The 10,335-nt window shown below is 39.4% G+C and overlaps 1 long non-coding RNA gene across 1 annotated transcript; it reads right to left on the bottom strand.

Moving 5' to 3' along the window:
- Positions 1–414: 414 nt before the first annotated feature.
- Positions 415–4,274, bottom strand: LOC147654844 (uncharacterized). The gene is made up of 2 exons (XR_015283265.1): positions 4,186–4,274; positions 415–469 (listed from the first exon to the last, which is right to left on the bottom strand). It is a non-coding gene; the product is annotated as an uncharacterized LOC147654844 (long non-coding RNA).
- Between the last annotated feature and the right edge of the window lie 6,061 nt (positions 4,275–10,335).

A 10,335-nucleotide genomic window follows, 5' to 3' on the forward strand; every position in this document is an offset into this window, starting at 1 on the left:
AGTGGTTGGTCTGTTATAGTTTCTACAGCATTCAAAAATGCACTGGATTCTTCAAAAAGAAAAGGAAGGTGAAATTATTCTTGTTGGAAGAAGCTTTATTTGATTGAATACAACAGGGAGGATAATGGAGATTTGGGACTTTCAAACCTCTCCACAAAGTGATAGAACAATCAGATAAATCAGTATGATTTCCCCAAGCCCAGCCCTTGGACACAACTATTGGGCAAGGAGTCAGAAGTCCCAGGTGTGTCTGTGTTGAGCTGATGGAGACTCTACACACAGTTGCCATATGTCAAAGCAGCCTTGCCAAGGTACATCACTTAAGAGTGTTGCTGTGTTGTATTTCTTATCTTTCTGTTTCGGTCGATAAAAAATCCCCGAGAAAATATTTTTTCTTCCAACAGTCATGAGATCTTTTTGTCGTGTGGTAGATAGAATTCAGGATTTGTTGTGATCTTTCCCAAGATACCTGAAAAAGTGAAATATCCATAATTAAGACTTCCCCACAACTTCTGTATGTAGGTCATAAACATCAGTTCTCTGGCTCCGACAGATATAAACTTCTTCAGCATTTTTTGATACTTAGACTTTAGAAAAGCCTTTGTCACTGTCTCTCACAGCATTCTACTGGCTGCTCATGGCTTGGACAGGTGTACTGTTTGCTCAGGAAAATTTGGCTGGATGGTTGGGCCCAGGGAATGGTGGTGAATGGAGCTATATCCAGCTGATGTCCCGTCATAGGTACTGTTCCCCACGGCTCAGTGGAGAATCTCAGTGAGGAGATTGAGTGCACCCTCAGTCAGTTTGCAGATGACACTAGTCTGGGTGGGAATGTTTATCTGCTGGAGAGTAGAAAGGCACTTCAATGGGATCAGGACATGCTGGATCAATGGGCTAAAGCAAATTTTATGAGGTTCAACAAGACAAAGTACTGGGTCCTTTTGCGTCATAAAGACAGCAGGCTTGGGGCAGAGAATCTGAAAATCTGCCTGGTGGAAAAAAAGCCATCAATGTGATCAAGAAAGCCAATGGCATCCTGCCTTTTATCAGGAATAGTGTGGCCAGCAGGAGCTGAGCAGTGGTCATCCCCCTGTACTCAGCACTCTGTCTTTACTCTGCACCTTGGATCCTGTGTCCAGTCCTGGGCCACTCATTCCAGAAAGACAGTGAGGTGCTGCAGCATGTCCAGAGAAGGCAACAAAGCTGCTGAAGGGTCTGGAGCACAGATCTAATGAGGAGCAGCTAAGGGAACTGAGCTTGTTTAGTCTGGAGAAAAGGCTCAGGGACGCCTTATTGTCCTCTACAACTGCCTGAAGGGAGGGGATAGCCATGCTGGAATTGTTCTCTTCTTGCTGCTAGTAAGCAATTGGACAAGAGAAAATGGCCTCAAGTTGTACCAGAGAAGGTTTAGATCAGATATCAGGAAAAGTTTCTTCATGAAAAGAGCTGTTAAGCACTGGAACAGGCTGCCCAGAGAAGTGGTGGAGTCCCCATTGCTGAGGGTGTTTAAGAGGTGTGTAGATGTGACACTTATGGACATGGTTTTAGTGGTGGACTCAGCAGTGCTTGGTCAACAGTGGGACTCAACGACCTTAGAGGTTTTTTTACCCTAAATAATTCTCTAATTATGTGATTTTTAAGCATTTCTTGGGGGGAGGTGGGGTGGTGGTAAATATGTACCCTGGAAAGAGCTGAGAACTTCCTGATTTTAAGAAAATTAGGGAAAATGCCAAATGTATTCTTGGCCTAAAAAGAAGCTTTATCTTTTTCCTCTCAGTATAAAAAAGTCAAAGTCTCTTATCTTTGTCTAGCAATAGGAGAAAATATATACATAGCAAAAAATAGAGATAAATAAGAATATAGAGATGGGTAAAATGACCCCTATTTATCTCTAGAATAGCAGATAATTTTCTGAATTACAGACTTAGAATACCATTTATATGAACAAAGCCTAAATATCACTGATATATCAAAGAATTAGATTTGAAAACCATTGTCTCATTTAGTAAAGACTAATTTAGAGGTATACAGTGACTTCTAAATGATCCTTCAGTGTATATAGAAAAAAGAAAAAATCATATATCTTAAGTAAATGTTCATTTTTGGCAAATCTTTCTTTTACAGGGCTGGTGCTTAATTTTTTCCACAGAGAAGCTCAGATTTTAAGAGAAAATAAAATTGCTGCATTGATACAAAATTAACTATGTTTGTCTCAAGATTTAGAGCACGGAATAGGGTCTAGGTTATTTTTTTAAACTCTATAAAGGTGTGAATAAACCCACAAGCCATAAAAAAAAATAAAAATAAAGAAAGCTGAAGGAAGCTAAAGAGCATAGTTTTCTGAGTAGCAGCTTTGAGAATTCGCAACTTTGTGATTGCTCACAAAGCAAAATAAAGGTTTAGAAGCAGTTTAATGAGATGTGGAAAATAATGCAGAAACATCTTAGGGAAAATTATCAAACAGGGAATAACAAGCACAGAAATAAAGGGATTTTTTGTGATACCTGCTTTTAAAGCTGAATGTTTGAGCATGTTGCTGGGAGTAGAGAAGGAAAATACCTCCAAATTTTAGGGTAATCCTAACCAATCTTCAGAAATATCTCACTGGAGGTGCTAGTGCCAGCAGCTGGGTAGTCTGTAATTATTTCAGGACTGATGATTTAGAACATAAGACAACAATATTTCCTTATTTCTGAATAAAGAAGAATAAATCCTGGGTTAAACACAAAATCAAAATAAGAAGGGAATAGCAAGAATGCCTTAGTGAAACCGAGATGCCTCATTCTGTTTCTGCATCTCTCTGAATTTAGTCAAATTTTCCAATGACAAGTTTGGAAGGGTTGCCTGCAGAAAACAGCTTTGACTGATGAGCTGACCAGTCAGTGCCTGTGTCCTTCAGGTGACTGGTGAGCGTGGGAATGCACATCAGCTGGCAAGGCAGGCCACTCAGGCTCTCATGGTATGGATAATGCACCAGCACAGATGGAATGTGGGGCCTGTGGGCCCCTGCCAGTGGCTGAGCTGAGAAAGCAGGACATTAAATTATCAAAGAGGATGACAGAATAGAAATAGCAGGCAGAAATGTGAGGAGCCAGCAGATGTTGTAGCCAGGGTGGTGAGGAAATGACTGGGTTTTGTAGGTGACTCGGGTGGGGGGGGGTTATGTGTGAAACAGCCAAACTGCCAAGCCAAACAGGAGCTGAAGACTGGTGGTGAGGATCCATCAGCAAGCTAAGTCTGGCCCAGGAAACCAGGAAATCTTGTAGCTATTGCTGATGGCAGTAGTGTTTTTCCAAGGATTTTATAAAATAGATATCGTGCAGTGGACAGTCCAGTACCAATAACACTGAAACCAAATAAAAAATAGTACATAAAATAAATATATAAATACATAAAATACATAAATAAATAAATACATAAAATAAAATAGTACATAAACATTTTTTTTTTTAAAGTGTCTGAAATATAATTTTTGATGATCATTTTCAGGAATAGGGAAAGGGACTCACAAGGAGAGCCTTTGAGTCTCTGCAGACACAGATAAAATCTCCTCCAAAATTAGCATTGCTCTTCACAGTTTATCTGTAGTTTATCTACATCACATCTACTACCACTACAGACCATTTGGAAGTGTGGGTAGATATGGTTAAATAAGGATGTTGGGTTGCACTGATAACAACCACAGGTAAATAGAGCTATCTACAAGAAAATTTCTTCAGGTTCTAATAAGTGGATAGTTAACTTTGATTTGTATTACGTGCAACATTCCCCCTTCACTTTCATCGCTACTATGATCACTCTGTTTTGGAATATATTTTTTAAGAAATATATATATAAGATATATATATTATATTTATATATATTATATATAAATATAATATATATATAAGAAAAATATGGCATTTTATCTTGTCATAATTAAAAGCTATAAAACTTGGAGTTTTGAATAGGAAATATTCAATTTTCCCTGAGAAGTTGGAAATAAAATAAAGCTATTTTTTCCTGCCTTCATTACTTCAAAGCTTATTTACTTATTTGCTTTTGAATACATTACAAAAATCAGTTTTTCATGGCTTGAAATTGAATTGCAAAGTTAAAATTCAAAGGAAAGGCTTAAGCAAATATGAAACAAATAATGCTTAGCCTAACAATATAATTAATTTGTATTAGGTCTCCTTTCCTCACATCAGTTTCTGTGGTGCAGATCTCTGTTTGCTGATGGAATTGTGCAATGGTAAAATGCAGTGAAAATCCTCTTCACCACCAGGCTACAGGGATCTATGGTTGTCATGAAATTGCAGAAATGAAAACCATACTGAGGCAACCCACAAAACTCAGTCAAGGGTTAAGTCCTGCCTGTGGAGAGAAGGAGAAGAAGGACAAAAAGATCATAAGGAGAAGGGACAACCTGGATCAGGTATCACGCCAAGAGGCAGAGTTAGCATGAGTGAGAGTCAGTAAATGAAGACTGCTAAGAATCCAGCACATCACTCCACAGTAGCAAACATCCCACTGACAGCCATAATTTGCCAGTCTGCCCCGAGCTGCAAGTCTTGCTCTGGGACAAGCCCCACTGGCTGCTGAAGCTGCTGCCCACACTGCTGGTGCAGCTGGCCAAGGCCCTGCTCCAGGGCTGTGCTCAGCTATGGGTGCTGCAGCAGCTGCGACCCCTCCTCAGAGAGAACCAGCTCTGACATCCATCTAAGCTGCCTGAACTACCTGGAACTGCTGAAATGGACCTTGAAATCCCCAGGATTGCTGTCTGGCTTCTGTTTCTGCCTGACTGCTTACATGGTCACCACACAGGATTTGTTCCAGTGCTTCCTGCTCAGCCATGCCATTGTCATAATCTCTTCCTGCAGACTTTTGTTCAGTACTATTAGCAGAATGCACTGGCTTCCACCAGTGTGAGACAGCAACAGCTGTGTTACCCAGAGCTGGTAAGGCTAAGGCTCAGCAAAGTGGTTATCCCAGTGATACAAATACCTTCCACCTTAGTGGGTGCACACACACATGCTTTGCAAACACAGACAGTACCATTTCCCCTATTTTAAAATGGGAAAAACAGAAAAAAAAAATAAAAAATTGTTCAAAGTCATCCAGAGGCTATGGGTATTTTTGCTACATTCAAAAAGCCCCAGAAATCTTTGTAAAAGTCTTAGGAGAAGACTCTCCGTCTCCACATCTTTATTTACAATAATGCATTTACAAATATATCTTAGGAAGAAAAAAATGAAATTCCTCTTAATGATGCAATCATGCATTTTCTTTCTGTCTTACACAGTGTGTATACACACACACACACATCTATCATCTATCTATCACATCTATATCTGTCTATCTATGTATCTATCTACATAGATATAGATAAATACCTCAAAATTCAGGTTTGAACCCTGTGGACCCTGTCAGTACTAGATGACGGTTACTTTTATGCCCTATAGGAAATCTGAGAGTTTGTCATTTTTAGTTAAGCTGAGTCATAAATTATCTGATTTTGAGCCAAAATTGAGCCACATCAAAAAATTGAATCTGTTTTATCCTCCTTTATTGGTAAGCTGAGTTTTATCATGCTGTCTACCACCTGAATTACATCTTAATATAACAGGTGAGGCAAAAAGATACATAAACTATAAATCTTTGCTGCCATCACAGTCAGCACAGATTGAGAAAAGAGCCACCAGCCCTGTAATTAATATGAGTAGTCACACTTAGCCAGAGACTCCTTGTAAAGAAGCTCCAACTTCTTTCTTCTCCAGCTGCTATTTTCTGTTCAAGTTTTCACTGATTTTCCATGTGTCTGAGGGACCAGAAAAATAAATTATATCTTACTGCTATGTGAAAAATTATAAGGTCCTACTGAAATCTTGAAGTTTGGAAAGGAGTTTCAGTTGAATGTTGAGGGAATGCTGTTGAACAGGCTCAACTGAGCCTTTGCTATTCAGCAGATGAAGCAACTCCTGACCTCGAGTTGCAGGATTTGCTGCCTGGCTGTGCCTTAGGTACACGTGGCATTGTGATTCAAGTAGAGGGTTAGCAGCAGATGGTAACTGTGTCTGCATCCAGACAACAAGAGAACAAATTACCCGGATGGTTCTGCCTTACTTCTGACTGAAGGTACATAGCTTAGCTGGCAGCCAAGCAGCAGCTTTATGAGATACCGGTTCCTGTGTTTATGTTGCTGTATGCTGTCACAAAGTAACACCTTTTTGCCTCAGTAATGAATGAGGGACAAATTCTTTCCTTTATTATGATAGTGGCACTAACTCAATTTACTTGGATGACAGAGCAGTGAACTCAGGAGTGCTGATTTCAGGTCTTGGTTTAGCTATTTATCTAAGGGCACATAATTTCACTTCTCTTGTCACTTTAACCACTGATAAACAGGGAGGGTACTGATCTCTGTAATAAAACACCCTGAGACCTACTGACAGAAAGTCATGGAGGAAATTACTAGTTTTACCCTATATATCTCTATTTTAAATTACTCCCTTAATGTAGGTAAACCATTTCAGTTTGCCATCTGTGATCTCTGACTTTCACTAGTTATCATCTGAAAGACAAAAATAAATACTTAACTGTTGAAAAATAGTGTGTGGCATCCATCAAACAAGCAAAATAACCCCTTTTCAAAATCAAATACTTTCTGGTTTTACGTTTAGTTCCTTGACACTGGAGTGCATCCCAGATGCTTGATTGATTGCCAGAGAGGGCAAACACAATCTCTTCATTATGGTAATAATGAAGTAATAGAATTTCAATGACTTTTTTGACAAATGTCAGTGATTAATTAATTCTCTAGTCAGTATAATCACGTTGATAATCCTTTTGAAACCAATGTCACCATGAGTTTCATACAGTTTTTCATAGAAACAGTCACAGATGAAATAAAATGTCAGACTGCATGTTCAATCATCCTGCATGTTTTGTCCTGAGGCCCCTCTCTTTCAGGGCCCTGCTTTTTTTGTGAGTGGACAGATGGCAGATGTCTGTGCTTATGCCTCTACAAATCAAAGCTTGATCCTTTGCATTTCAGAAAGCAGAAATCAGAAGCCACAAGTGGCCTCCCTCTCACTGGGGATGTGGTGCTGGACAGCTTTCTGATCTGCATCAACAACGTGGTGAAAGTGCTGCCTCGCCATGAGGTGGTGCCACAAGTGAGCAGAGAAGGCCTGAGCCCCCTCAGTGAAATGGAATGTCCTGCTTTACCACCCTCTCCCTGCCAAAGCAACCCAGGGACAAAATCCTGCAGGGAATCCAGAAAGCCTCTGGAGTGGGATGCTAAATCAGCCATGGGGAGAAGGGGTGGATATCAGTCCTATTCTTAAGTTTACACATTCTTTTCACACCACTTGTAGGCCTGACCCTTTCATTCAGAAAAACCCTGCCCAGTCCCAAGAGCCCAGATGTATAAATGAAGGAGAGGGATAGTCCTTCTGTTCTCAAACACAGTGGGGTTTGGGGTTCGCTTGGTGCAGCTACCCTCGCAGCTTGGCTGAGGCCTATCTCCCATGAAAATTCCACAAGGACTGGTCTCTAGTTTATTCCAAGTTAGAGCAAATGCCAGTCACTCACCTCAAACCTGTGTCATTTGAAACTCTTTGGGACTCCAGTGGTCCAACATTTTATTTTGTGATGGTCTGATGCTGTATATTTGAAGAAATATTTGGACGGAAGAATTTCCCACCCCACAAATAAATGCACCATTAAATTATCTCCTTGGTAGTGAGAGTCAGCTTGAAGCTGCAAACCAGGTTGAATGCCAGTCTTCCTTATGGCCCTCTGTCAGTCCATGAAGTACTGCAGCAAAAGAAAGATGCTGCTGTGTATTGCATTTGGCTCCTGAGATGTTCCCAAAGAGTGCTGTCTTCAACTTGAACCCTGTGCAAATATTGTAAAGAGCATCACGGTTCTTGGTGGGACTGAGGGGTTGAAAAGCTGCCAAGAGACGTCTGCACTTCAGACACAAAAAGGTACAGACCTTAAGCTGCCTGGGAACTTTAGCACTGGTATTATCAGAGTAATAAGATGTACGAGAGATTTGAGCACTAAAAATTCAAATTTAGTGTTAAGATTCTGTCTAAACCCAGTGTAAATGTACAAATATTCATTTGGACCTGAAGCTTTGTCACCTCCTGCAGAGGCAAGGAGCTGGACCTCTGACCCACGAATACAGTTTTCTCTTTCAGTTCTGTTTTTTTTGATAAATGCTTGACAGATACAGAACAGTATTTTTTAAAAGTCATTCTAAAGCCAGCAGCGATGCTTTTGATTTCAGAAAGATATGTTCTTTGTATGGAGTGACACCAAGAAACTTTGTGCTCACTGACTCACTGAATAGAGTGTTGTTTAAGCTTCTTTTATGTTTCTCAGTGTGCAACAAGGTGGGTGGAAAAAACTCTTTAGTCTTCCCTGTTTGAAAAATTCAGTATATTGAACAAAGGCAGCACACTCCCTTTTAGGACATAGCTCTGTATACTTCATGTAAAGTACTGTATGAAGGACAAGGAGATTTCAAGTGATACTAGGGTCAAGCAGAAATCGTGAGTCTTTGTTATCTTGATATGAAAACAAAATGAAGGAATAGCAATGGTGGTTTGTGCTGTTAACGTATCTAGTCTTTCTTTATTACCTTCCTTTACATTCAGAAAACCAAAGTGTAAGACCATTTAGAGAGGGAGTGCAGATTCAGTGGCAATTATTTTTTGTGTCCATACAGACAGAATGGGAACAACAAGGCAAATCAGTGTTCTCCCTCGCTTGTCACAATCAGAACATAGCATCTTTTGGATGGCTCACCTTTAGCCTACTTGGTGCTGCTATTATGATTATTTGTGTAGTCTCCATATATTTTGGTTGTAAAATTATTTGATGCAAAGTTACTCTGAAACATGGAGTCATCAAGCACTTTCATTAAGACATCCATAAATGTTTACAAGCTCTCGAGGGCAAGTTTGGAATCGAATCAACTGGCTACATTTCTAGCTCTGTTCTTCACAGAAAGGGGTCATTTTTGTTCTCAGGCAATGAGTATGGCTTTCATGCTGTATCAGAGGCTTTAGATAAATGCAAAAGCTTTAGAGACCATCTTTCTCTTATTTTTGAATGTCACATTAATCTGGTGTTTGGGCTTAAATTTATCACTTACAGAGGACCTCACTTGCTTAGGAGCTGACAGGAGGACACATCCCTATACCCAGAAAGAAACAATGTCCAAAGCAAGTTCATGAAGCCAAGAGTGAGAAAAGTCCAGCTTCAGGAAGCTCATTACAAACTCTTATTTGAATAAAAGGGTCTAAAAGGGTGTGCATCCTCCTTTTATTTTCTGTAGCCTGACATTATCTCACTTGTCTCTGCAATGGAAATTGTGCCCGTGGAGAGAGAACCAGTTTTATTACGAAGATGTTGATTATCAACTACAACACCCAAAATACCAACTGAAAAGAAATGCATTATTTATCAGCCTGAGAAGATTTGAAGACTGATGAAGTAAAATCATTAGGCACGAATTGCTACGAACTATAAGGGCACTAAGGCTGCAACTGCTGATGATAAGGGTAATCTGAAAGGATATGAAGTAATGCTAACCTAGCTCCTGATAGAATGAAAATAACTGGAAAATTGAGAGTTGGTACCTTTAACGAAGCTTTAAAAATGTGAATGAAGATAAAAATATTTTTCTGTGAGTGGTTTTATTTCTAAAACTACTGTATGCTTTGTTTTGTTATTCTTGTTTCTTAGTTTAACAAAACAAAATAAAACTATGTTTTAGATATTCCATGGATGACTGCACTGAACTAAAACTGGAAGTCATAAATGGTGAATAGTAACAAAACAGTTATTAACTAATGGAAATAAATAAGACTCTTGCAAAAAATTGGGCTCAAGCACTGCTCAGCAATGATAAAAAAATCCACACTGTTTTCAGCACAAATCCAAAACATGATCCCATCCTAGATACAATGAAAAAAAAAAATAACTCTATCCCAGCCAAAACCAATGCAGCATCTTTGGATACTCAAGATATCAGCACAGAGCTGCCACATATGACCACAAAAAAATTTGGCTTTTATGGAGCCACAGTGCAGGCCAGGCATGGTATCTCATGGCATCTCGGGGATTCTGAAAGGCACTAGAAGTCAGTAGATAGAAAATTGATATGCATCCTTTGTTTTCATATTTAGGCATTGATATTGCAAACATTTATACACATGGATGTGCATAAATGTTAACAGAATTATTTGCTATCCTAAGAAATCTCATTGATGTGAAGAAGGAAAAAGACTGAAAACTTAAGGTCTGATTTTCAATATTGTGGAACTTCTCAGAACAAGA

Source organism: Cyanistes caeruleus, chromosome 2 (assembly GCF_971803275.1).
Source record: "Cyanistes caeruleus chromosome 2, bCyaCae1.hap1.1, whole genome shotgun sequence".
Taxonomy (NCBI): domain Eukaryota; kingdom Metazoa; phylum Chordata; class Aves; order Passeriformes; family Paridae; genus Cyanistes; species Cyanistes caeruleus.